Genomic DNA, 10577 nt, shown 5'->3' with positions numbered 1-10577 from the left:
CTTAGCTGGAATTTCATCACCTCCACTAGCTTTGTCTGTAATGATGCTTCCTAAGGCCCACTTGACTTCGCATTCCAGGATGTTTGGCTCTAGGTGAGTGATCACACTATCATGGTTAGCTGGGTCATAAAGATCTTTCTTGATAGTCCTTCTCTGTATTCTTGCCACCACTCCCTAATATCTTCTGCTTCTGTTAGGTCCATACCATTTCTGTCCTTTATTGTGCCCATCTTTGCATGAAATGTTCCCTTAGTATCTCTAATTTTCTTGAAGAGATCTCTAGTCTTTCCCATTCTGTTGTTTTCCTCTATTTCTTTGCATTGATTGCTGAGGAAGGCTTTCTTATCTCTTCTTGCTATTCTTTGGAACTCTGTATTCAAATGGGTGTATATTTCCTTTTCTCCTTTGCCTTTCAGTTCTCTTCTTTTCTTAGCTATTTGTAAGGCCTCCTCAGAGAGCCATTTTGCCTTTTTACATTTTTTTTTCCCTTGGGGATGGTTTTGCTCACCACCTCCTATACAATGTCATGAACCTCCGTCCATAGTTCTTCAGGTACTCTGTATATCAGATCAAATCCCTTGAATCTATTTCTTACTTCCACTGTATAATCATAAGGGATTTGATTTAGGTCATACCTGAATGGTCTAGTAGTTTTCCCTACTTTCTTCAGTTTAAGTCTGAATTTGGCAATAGGGAGTTCATGATCCGAGCCTCAGTCAGCTCCCAGTCTTGTTTTTGCTGACTGTATAGAGATTCTCCGCCTTCAATTGCAAAGAATATAATCAATCTGATTTCTGTATTGATCCTCTGGTAATGCCCATGTGTCGAGCAATGTCCATGTGTAGAGTCTTCTCTTGCGTTGTTGGAAGAGGGTGCTTGCTATGACCAGTGTGTTCTCTTGGCAAAACTCTGTTAGCCTTCGTCCTGCTTCATTTTGTACTCCAAGGCCAAACTTGCCTGTTACTCCAGGTATCTCTTGACTTCCTACTTTTTCATTCCACTCCCTATTAAGAGAAAATTTGATTAAAGATTTACTGAGCATGGCCCTGCCCATCAGAACAAGACCCAGATTTCCCCACAGCCAGTCCCTACCATCAGGAAGCTTCTACAAGCCTCTTATCCTTCTCCGTCAGGGGGCAGACAGGATGAAAGCCACAATCACAGAAAACTAACCAAACTGATCACACGGACCACAGCCTTGTCTAACTCAGTGAAACTATGAGACAGGTCATGGTGGAGAGTTCTGACAAAACGTGGTCCACTGGAGAAGGGAATGGCAAACCACTTCAGTATTCTTGCCTTGAGAACCCCATGAACAGTATGAAAAGGCAAATAGATACAACACTGGAAGATGAACCCCCCAATATGCTACTGGAGATGAGTGAAGCAATAGCTCCAGAAAGAATGAAGAGGCTGAGACAAACTAGAAACCATGCCCAACTGTGGATGTGACTGGTGGTGAAAGTAAAATCTGATGCTGTAAAGAACAATATTGCCTAGGAACCTGGAATTTTAGGCCCATGAATCAAGGTAAATTGGAAGTGGTCAAATAGGGGATGGCAATAGTGAACATCAACATTTTAGAAACCAGTGAACTAAAATAGCCCGGAACGGGCAAACTTAATTCAGATGATCATTGTATCTGCTACTGTGGGCAAGAATCCCTTGAAAGAAATGGAGTAGCCCTCATAGTCAATAAGAGTCCGAAATGCAGTACTTGAATGCAATCTCAAAAATGACAGAATGATCTCTGTTCATTTCCTGGGCAAACCATTCAATAACAGAGTAATCCAAGTCTATACCCCAACCAGTAATGCTGAAGATGCTGAAGCTAAACAGCTCTATGAAGACTTACAAGACCTTCTAGAGTTAACACCCCAAAAAGATGTCCTTTCATTATAGGGGACTGGAATGCAAAATGATAGCATAAACCAGTTGGGGGTGGGAGAGAAAGAAGGCCCCAGATCCCAGAGACCGGACAACAGAAAAGCCAGACATGGAGAGGGACAAGTGACCCACCGATTTCAACAGGAGTAAGCTGAGGGCGACAGGAAAGACCTCTTGAAGATGATGACATTGATAAAACACCCGATGTGTTTATACTGTAAAGAAGTTTACAGAACCAGGGGAGGCTTTGGGGATAACCTCATGGTAAATATATAAGGAAAGCAACACGAATGAAATAGAGATTAACTCCAGGAAGGAGAAAAAGTAATGCCGAAAAGGAAATATAATCATTGAATAGCATTAATAATACCTGTGTGCTTGGTGTGCTTCGTCGTGTCTGACTCTTTGCGACCCCGTGGACTGTAGCCTGCCAGGCTCATCTGTCGATGGGGTTTCCCAGCAAGAATGCTGGAATGGGTTGCCATTTGCTCCTCCGGGAGATCTTCCCGACCCAGGGAATGAATCTGCATCTCCTTTGGCTCCTGCATTTGCGGGTGGATTCTTTACCACTGAGCCCCCTGGGAAGCCCTTGAAAAGTACCTGACTCAGACATTAATAGTGTCTGTAGTTACAGTGCTATAAAAATGGGTACTTAACATAACCAAACTTGTGCTAGAAATCTGACAGGGCAGGAACATGGGACAAGTATATGTGGATGAAACAAAGAAACCCTCATCTTCCTCTTTGAGAGGTCAGTAGATAATACCTAAAATTGAAAATCCCAGAGGTGCTAACATAAGCACGTTATTTAAATCAGCCCTCAATTCCACTTCATGGTGGTGCACATAGTTGAGGACATCCATTTGGGACTATTGCATAGATAAGAAACTTCCAAAGAAAATGTTCTCAAATTTCTAATAAGAAACTTGAATTTGTTTTCATGAATGTAACTTTGTTTCATATTGCTTATTTGCCTGAAATAGTCTCATAGAATTCTTGATCAAGATGTCAGTGATTCTCCTCCTGGAATTCATGTTCGTCACTGTCAGATACTATACAGGTAGCAATTAAGAAATATTCGAGCTGTTTCCACACTATTCCAGATTTTACAACAATATTTTTGAAAGTTTGTATTTAAAAAATTCAATTGCTTTAATACTTCTCTTTGCTCTATACATGCAATACTCTGATACTGCCCATTGTAATATTTTTTTGTCTATGAAGTAATTAAAAATAATGGCGGGGCCCTAATTTGTAAAATGCATGTTCATTGTCAGAGCAGTCACCCCATAGATTGCTTGGATGCCAAGGAAAGGGTGCATTAGCCCCCAGCAGAAAGAAGTTTCTGAGATCCATAAAGAGAGAATTTGGGGAGCTGATACCTGTAGCTTTGCCCAGCAATTCTCTCTCCCCAACTTCCTAGAGCCACACCTCCGTCCAGATGTTCCTTGCACATCTGAAATGCAAGCACCTGCCTCCAGCTGCATCGGCCCGTTCTCCAGAAGGGCAGTGGTGCCTTGTACAGCAGCATGTCGATGTGGGTGTCATGGCCCAGTGGAGTCAGGACCTCACAGCAGATCTGGAACCAGTTCACAGCACAGCAGTGTGCTGAAACCTACCACTTGGAATGCACTGACCTCTGCATGTGGAAGCCGAGGCCCGCGTAAGGACTGCAAGAGTCGCAGGCAGTTAACCATGGGCCTAGCCCTACTTAACTGGCGAGACTGCGTCATGAACAAATTAGTATAAATACAAGCTGATTCTTAAGGAATATCTCTCATGTGTTCACATTAGATCTTCCAGACCTCATCCAGGGATTGGAAGGAGCTGCTTTGACTCCATTTCCATGAGATGAGGCAAGCAAATGTAGCTGATTGTGGAATACGGCTCACTTCTTAAATTCAGAGGTTCTTTAGTTTCTGCATTATCCACATGCTGTATTTTCCATTTTGTCTCAAGTACTGGGCTTCCCCGATGGCTCAGATGGTAAAGAATCTGCCGGCAATGTGGGAGACCTAGGTTCGATCTCTGGGTTGGGAAGGTCCCCTGGAGGAGGGCACAGCAACCCACTCAAGTATTCTTGCAGGAGAATCTCCATGGACAGAGGAGCCTGGCGGGCGACAGTCCATGGGGTCACAACGAGTTGGACTCTTCAGTTTGTGGATTATCCACATGCTGTACTTTCCACTTTGTTTCAGGTATTACAATAAAGAACAGAACATCTGGAGATAATAAACAGCACCTTTGACTAAAAGAAAGAGAAGTTGAAATGAATGGGGAATTAAGCTTGTGTTATTTTGCATCTCCAATTATTATTGTGGTCCTAGGGAAGTTAGTAATAAGGTTTCAGAAGAGGTAGGAAATGGATAGCACTCTTTCATTAAATTAGCTGGAAAAGAAGAAAGGCACTTCAGTATACAGAGGAGTTACTGCTCACTCTCCTTCTACATAAGGGAAGGAGAATGTTGGTCCATTTGGCGCCCTCCATATTCAAGGCTGAAATTGGAAAACAAAGACGCTTTAATTCACTGCTGAGTTAATGGGCCTGCTGATTTGTCTTCATTTTTCAGGACTCTAAAATGTCCTTAAAACCCTCTCAAGGGTTTTATACGTTTAACCCGAGGTCTCTGTGCTTCATTTTCCCTTTTGTTCTTCAAACACTCCCATTGCCTCTCTCTGTTTCATCTTCTGAGAGGTTTGGAATAATGCATGATATGTATTGAATGATTTGGATGGGGTTTGTGACATGTCTTGCTGATGTTAAGCCACTCAAAATCCTAGGGAATAGTTCCAGCTTGCATTAGCAGATTAATGCAGGTGAACTTCAGAGTCTTACTTTTAAAGAATTTACATTTTTACCAGTGATGACTGAAAACCATTGGCATTCTTTCTGCCCAAATTACTGATTACAATTGCAAATTCTTGCAAAAAGTGCTAGAATGACTTCTCACTGTTGCATAAGGCACAGAGTATTATTTTACCCGTTTAATGGCTATTAAATATTTAAAAAACAATTTTCCAAAAATACATCCATAACTGTAGGTAACGTGCATAAATCACAATGGGAAATGCATTCTGGTATGCATGCCTAATAACACTTGTGTAGACCAGTTTCCCTGTCTAAGAGAATTTGCTGAGAGGAAAGGTTAAATTTGGGGGAGGTTTTTCATTTGTGGTTTTATTAGGAGATTGAAACAAACAGGCGTGCTTTCAGATGAGATCAAGAGCGTTATTACTTAGGTGGTTACTGACTTTTTGCTCCAGGATTTTCTGGATGTGAGCTGTGAGTCCCAACTTCAGGATCTCGATCAGGAATGGTGGATAACCATGTTGAGTTAGTTATTTGGGATATGGGATCCAGGAAGCCCATCATCTCTTGAATGTTCCCTGTGAAAAATGAGCAGGAGTTAGTTTTATAAAGTTAAGGGACTTCTGTTGCAAGCAAAGATTCAAAAGAAGATTCTAAAAAGAGGGCAAGTAAAGAACCTGCCTGCCAGTGCAAGACAGATGTGGGTTTGATCCCTGGTCGGGAAGATCCCCTGGAGAAGAGAATGGCTTCCCACTCTAGTGTTCTTGCCTGGAGAATTCCATGGACAGTCCATCGGGTCACGAAAGGTCGGACACGGCTGAAGGGACTGGTCACGCGCGCACGCAGGAGAGAGAAGGGTTAGCTCCACCATCTGGAGAGCAGAGAAGGGACTGGCCAGGGCTCGGACCAGGGAGTGGGGGCGGGGTCAGGGCACGGGGGCAGGGCTAGAAAAGAGAAGTAGGAGGAAAGCAGGGAGTCACCTGGTGGGCTTGAGATCTGGGACGGAAATTTAATTTTCTGAAGAAACATTTGGAACTCTTGGCAACAAGTGACATGATCAAAATGACATTTAGGGGAGGTGATGCTTGCCTTGTAGGCTATACAGAAACTCGAAAGAAGAGGAAAGAGGCAGGCACTTGGTGGGAAGGGCTGCAGAGAAGAAGGGAGAAATAGAAGAGATTTTCCTCGGCTGCCTTGGAGAACTCCTCCCATCCCTACAGGTCCAAAAAAAAAAAAAAAGGTGTCGGGGTTATCCAAAAGATTTGCATCGAATGTCCAGATGCCTTCCAGAATAGGTCAGTTCTCTTCCCAGCTTACAAGTCATGGAACCGTGGCAAAGGATCAGTTTGCCAAAGATAGAAATTTGTTAAATTGATTGATTGTCCTTTGGACATGGTAGGACCCTTCCCCTCATTCTTCCCGCCTCCAGGAGATCCTGCAGTTGGCAAAAAATAGAAGGATGTGAGAAGAGTTATCGGTCCAGGAAAGGAAACACAGGCCTGGGTTGGGCTGTACACACACAGTAATTGGATCCGGGTGTGGGGATAAGCATTCCATGTTGCAAAGAGGAGACAGTAAGAGCTGAAGCTGGAGTGCACACACAGTAAGCTGCTTCGGTGAGGCCAAGGGAGAAAGGAGACAGAGAAGGAGCGACCAGAGTGGCACTAAACCCGTGAAATTGTTTGATCTGAACTTAACATGGATATTTGCTTTATTAGAGCTGATGGTATGATCTTTGCTTTTAGGTCATAAATGTGGGGGGAGGGGAACAATCTTAGTCCCCAAGACTTAACATCTACAAAGAATTCACAATATAAATACAAACAAGGTGAGCTCCAAACCAGTATTGCTAACCAGATGTTCAGCCACCCAAGAGATTTTCTTGAGCCCCCTTTACAAATACAGTTCCCCATTATTCTTCTTAGAGTCAGTTTATTGGAGTGAAAAGTCTAAATGAGTATCAGGAAGGCAATTTTCAAGATAGGTTTGCATTCTGAAGTGGTGGAGCTTTTTGAACAAAAGGAACAAAAATGTCAAAAGGTACAGACTTCTAGTTATAAAATAAGTAAGTAATTGGCATGTCCTGTAGAGCATGATGACTATAATACTGTATTATACATTCAGACCTTGCTGAGAGACTAGATCTTAAAACTTCGCATCCCAAGAAAAAAGTTTGCAGTTGTGGGTGGTGATTGACAACAACCTGACTTCTTATGGTAATTGTTCTGCAGTATATACATAGATTGATCATTATGTGGTACTTGTGAAATTGATGTAATGTTGTATGTCTCAAAATAAAATTAATAAAAGAATGCATTAATTTTTACATTGTAATCAAAATCAAGCAGCATTCACCCAGCCTCCAGGATGGATTATAATACTGGACACTTTGTTCTAAACGGGAAATCCTTTCGAATCCCGTATCAGTCAGGGTTTTCCAGACAAAGAGAATCAATAGATATCGTGCATATATATGTGTGTGTGTGTGCATATGTATGTGTGTATTTGTGTATATGTGTGTATGTTTACGCATGTGTATATGTGTATATACGTGTGTATATATGTGTGTGTGTGTATATGTGTGTGTGTGTGTGTATATGTGTGTGTATAATATATGTGTTTATGTGTGTATATGTGTGTGTGTGTGTGTGTGTGTGTATAGGTGAAAGTGAAGTTGCTCAGTCGTGTCCAACTCTTTGTGACCCCGTGGACTGTAGCCTACCAGGCTCCTCCGTCCATGGGATTCTCCAGGCAAGAATACTGGAGTGGGTTGCCATTTCCTTCTCCAGAGGATCTTCTCGACCCAGGGATCGAACCCAGATCTCCCACATTGGAGGCAGACGCTTTAACCTCTGAGCCACCAGGGAAGCCATGTGTGTATATATGTGTGCATATGTATGTGTGTGTGTATATGTGCATGTGTGTGCGTGTGTGTGTATGTGTGTGTGTGTGTATATGTGGTTTGTTTATTTTAAGTAATTGTTTCACACAGTTGCGTAAAGCAGGCAAGTCTGACACTCACTGGGCTGGCCAGCCCAGTGATGATGTTGTTGTAGCCTTAAATGGATGTTGTTGTTGTAGCCTTAAATCTGGAATCTTTAGGGCAAGTCAGCAGGTTAAAAACATAGGCCAGGAGCATGTTTGCTGCTGCTTGCCTGGGATGGCCACAGCATGGCGGAGCAGGAGCTCGAGGCGCTGAGGAGGCAGAGGCTGGGCAGGCTGCAGGCAAAGCACGGGGATCCTGGCACTGGAGCACAACAGGAAGCAAAGCACAGGGAAGCAGAAATGAGAAATAGTATCTTAGCCCAAGTTCTGGATCAGTCAGCCCGGGCCCGGTTAAGTAACTTAGCACTTGTAAAGCCTGAGAAAACTAAAGCAGTAGAGAATTACCTTATACAGATGGCACGGTATGGACAACTAAGTGGGAAGGTATCAGAACAAGGTTTAATAGAAATCCTCGAAAAAGTAAGCCAGCAAACAGAAAAGAAAACAACAGTTAAATTCAACAAAAGAAAAGTAATGAACTCTGACGAAGATGACGATTATTGAATTTGTCTAGAGACTGGAACTTAACGAAGTTCCAGTATTATCTAGGACAGATAATACTTGGCAGAAGTTAAGATCTGGGTGGTGTGTTTGCTTTGTTTATTGTCTATATACCTTTTAAAAATAAACTTGTTATGCAAAATAGAAATAAAATAAAATAAAAACCTAGGCCAGATTTCTACAGTTTTTAGGCAGAATTCCCTTTTCTCCTGGAAACTCAAGTTTTTGCTCTTAAGACCTTTAGCTTATTGTATGAGGCCCATTCAGACTGTCCAGGGTGATCTCTTTCACTTAAAGTTAACAGATGGATAATGTCAGTCACATCTACAGAAATACCTTTACAGCCACATCTAGACTATTGTTGGACCAAATAACTGGGCAGCACAGCTGACCAAGCTGACATGTAAAATTTTACCATCACAAATCTCTGATTTTTCCTTTAGTGGAAGAGCGGAGTCAGCTGTTTTCTGCCCCATTTCCTCAGTGTTTAAATCTTTACAATGAAGAAAGGTTCTCTTAGTGATTCAAAGGTGGCAGTTTTAGTGGAACATTTTTTTCCTGTCAAATTATTAAAAAAAAAAACAACAAACTTTGAAAAGCTGAGCAGTATCAATACCCTACCACTGTCTCACATGATGCCAAATGGTCTTGTGAGCTCTACCTGGTTAGTGGGATGGGCATAACGGATAAAAGTTATATCCTTCCTGAACTCTGCACTGAGACTGCTCCACTGAGTGCAATAATCTCATGGGATGTGGCCAGTTAATTTTTTTTCTGGGAAGAATTTCAGTGTTAGAATTTACTGTCTTTTGCACATATAAATTTGAAGCTTTAATGTTACACTCTTCTGGTTATTTGCATTTAATATGCATGCAAATTCACAATGTATACTGTGTACCAAGCACGTAATTTATAAATCGGTACTTTCCCTGGTTGTTAGCAATTTTGGCCGCTTTAAAAATTAATACTTTGAAGAAATATATGATTTCAAATTTATATGTAGTATCTTTAGTTTCCAGAGGAAAATATGAAGTACATTCTCTGCTGGGAAAGGTAGATCTCTGCTGTAACATTCTCGGTGTTTAAAGAAGTTCTGCGTACTGCTAAAGGTTAGAATGCTTTTCTTTTTCTTTCCTATGATTGGCTTCGGGTTAGTTGTTGGAGACATTTGTTTCCACTAACAATGCTGAAAAATATGTGTTTCTGAATCATGATTGATTGTAACCTGCAGAATCTTGGTACAGTCAGGGGCGAGTTGTTTCAGGTGATAAACACACCTCACGCAACGAGAGTAGCACATGGTACGCGTAAGGGCAGAAGATCAGGTCTGCAAGGCATAGCCCAGAGCAGATGGACTCCAGAGAGAGAGTCTGGGGCCTCTCTGGCTGTTATTTAGGCTCGTTGTCTTGGCAACCAAAACACAGCCATCCGTCTGCCCTGGGCCGGGCACTTCCACCAGCCCTGACTACCTGACCTTTCCTCCTCCCCGTTCCCATCTGTCACTGGTACTCTCCCTGGCCGCTTACAGGCAGTTTAGGTTTTCCATTTTCCTCCTGGTGCAGCTCCAGGCACCACCTGTGTCTCTTCCTTCTCCTCTGGGCGGCTGAAACCTCATCACTGACCCCCAACTTCTCAGCTGTGTTCCTCTTCTATCAGCCCACACAAGGCCTCGCAAACTTTCCCACGACTGAGGAAAGTGCTCTTTCAATGTAGACCTCCCAGCATTCGGCATCTTCCGTGGGGAACAGGCCTCCATCCTCAGCTCCAGCAGTCAGCTCTGGTGTCTTAGTTAGGCTAATTTTTTTTTTTTTAACTCTTCTTCTTTCTGATCATCGTCATGGCTGTTGGTTACCCTCCTCCTACAGCATACCAGCTCTCGGGATGGCTTCACCCTCTCCATCTCTAAATTGTCTCCAGTCTTCTCAAAGTCAGCCCTCCTTAAGTGACAATGAGCAAAGGCTTTCCGGCTGACCAGTTGGTAACGGCACCACCGTCACCATCATCAATGCTGTGAATATTATCACCGGCTTCCGTGTCAGCTTAGTGCCAGTTGCTTAGAAGATGGACTGAATTCATTGGGTCTGTGGACGTTGACTCGCAGCCCAAGTCACGACCTCTGCATGGTGTTGTGCAGCTTGTCAAGGACAAGAGTCAGGATGAGAACCCACCGACATGGGTATCCTTGGGCACAGCTGGATCTGCCAGGGTCAGAGGGGACTTCCATCCCCCTTCATGCCCTGAGAGAGGCACGTTCAGGTGGCCGATCTATGCTGAGACACAGAGATGAAGGGGCCCTGTTTTCTGGCTCCTCTGTGGGCTGAGGGGACTCACTCAC

General features: G+C 43.0%; 1 pseudogene; it reads left to right on the top strand.

Moving 5' to 3' along the window:
- Positions 1 to 7867: 7867 nt before the first annotated feature.
- Positions 7868 to 8309, top strand: LOC138089277 (programmed cell death protein 5 pseudogene; annotated as a pseudogene).
- Positions 8310 to 10577: the final 2268 nt, after the last annotated feature.

Source organism: Capricornis sumatraensis, chromosome 12 (assembly GCF_032405125.1).
Source record: "Capricornis sumatraensis isolate serow.1 chromosome 12, serow.2, whole genome shotgun sequence".
Classification (NCBI taxonomy): domain Eukaryota; kingdom Metazoa; phylum Chordata; class Mammalia; order Artiodactyla; family Bovidae; genus Capricornis; species Capricornis sumatraensis.
The sequence above is the reverse complement of the archived record's forward strand: the minus strand, read 5'-3'. Positions and strand labels throughout refer to the sequence as shown.